Source organism: Triticum aestivum, unplaced genomic scaffold, assembly GCF_018294505.1.
Source record: "Triticum aestivum cultivar Chinese Spring unplaced genomic scaffold, IWGSC CS RefSeq v2.1 scaffold16799, whole genome shotgun sequence".
NCBI classification, from domain to species: domain Eukaryota; kingdom Viridiplantae; phylum Streptophyta; class Magnoliopsida; order Poales; family Poaceae; genus Triticum; species Triticum aestivum.
The window spans coordinates 1-1,222 of NW_025280148.1; the positions used below are offsets into that span (position 1 = coordinate 1).

Below are 1,222 nucleotides of genomic sequence, written 5' to 3' on the forward strand. Positions count from 1 at the left end.
CTTTAGTGCTGGTATGATCGCATCCGACATGTTACCCCGGTCTTCGTCCCTTATCCTTGCCCCTCCCAGCTCCACTACAAAGACGATTGTACATTGCTTTGGCCGCTCCCTCTCAACTACGGAGACGAGTTTAACGCGGTTTCCACCCCTCCCTCTCAACCGCACCAGTGCACGCTTGCCGCGCCACAACGCCGACGCTGGACCCGTGAATCGTGAGCACCCAGCTATGACTTACCGCACTCGTGCAAAATAATAAAACACGGTAAATATATTACTTACACGTGCGTTTTGTTTTTCAAGCGGCGCGAAAAAAATTAAAAAGGGAATGCAACACGAGGACTTCCCAGGAGGTCACCCATCCTAGTACTACTCTCGCCCAAGCACGCTTAACTTCAGAGTACTGATGGGATCCGGTGCTTTAGTGCTGGTATGATCGCATCCGACATGTTACCCCGGTCTTCGTCCCTTATCCTTGCCCCTCCCAGCTCCACTACAAAGACGATTGTACATTGCTTTGGCCGCTCCCTCTCAACTACGGAGACGAGTTTAACGCGGTTTCCACCCCTCCCTCTCAACCGCACCAGTGCACGCTTGCCGCGCCACAACGCCGACTATGGACCCGTGAATCGTGAGCACCCAGCTATGACTTACCGCACTCGTGCAAAATAATAAAACACGGTAAATATATTACTTACACATGCGTTTAGTTTTGCAAGCGGCGCGAAAAAAATTAAAAAGGGAATGCAACACGAGGACTTCCCAAGAGGTCACCCATCCTAGTACTACTCTCGGCCAAGCACGCTTAACTTCGGAGTTCTGATGGTATCCGGTGCTTTAGTGCTGGTATGATCGCATCCGACATGTTACCCCGGTCTTTGTCCCTTATCCTTGCCCCTCCCAGCTCCACTACAAAGACGATTGTACATTGCTTTGGCCGCTCCCTCTCAACTACGGAGACGAGTTTAACGCGGTTTCCACCCCTCCCTCTCAACCGCACCAGTGCACGCTTGCCGCGCCACAATGCCGACGCTGGACCCGTGAATCGTGAGCACCCAGCTATGACTTACCGCACTCGTGCAAAATAATAAAACACGGTAAATATATTACTTACACGTGCGTTTTGTTTTGCAAGCGGCGCGAAAAAAATTAAAAAGGGAATGCAACACGAGGACTTCCCAGGAGGTCACCCATCCTAGTACTACTCTCGCCCAAGCACGCTTAA

At 51.3% G+C, this 1,222-nt stretch overlaps 2 non-coding genes across 2 annotated transcripts; both read right to left on the reverse strand.

Annotated features, from left to right (window-relative positions):
• Nucleotides 1–322: 322 nt before the first annotated feature.
• LOC123178472 (5S ribosomal RNA) lies at nucleotides 323–441 on the reverse strand. Its single transcript, XR_006489604.1, has one exon. It is a non-coding gene; the product is annotated as a 5S ribosomal RNA (ribosomal RNA).
• A 297-nt stretch (nucleotides 442–738) lies between these two features.
• Nucleotides 739–857, reverse strand: LOC123178473 (5S ribosomal RNA). Its single transcript, XR_006489605.1, has one exon. It is a non-coding gene; the product is annotated as a 5S ribosomal RNA (ribosomal RNA).
• Between the last annotated feature and the right edge of the window lie 365 nt (nucleotides 858–1,222).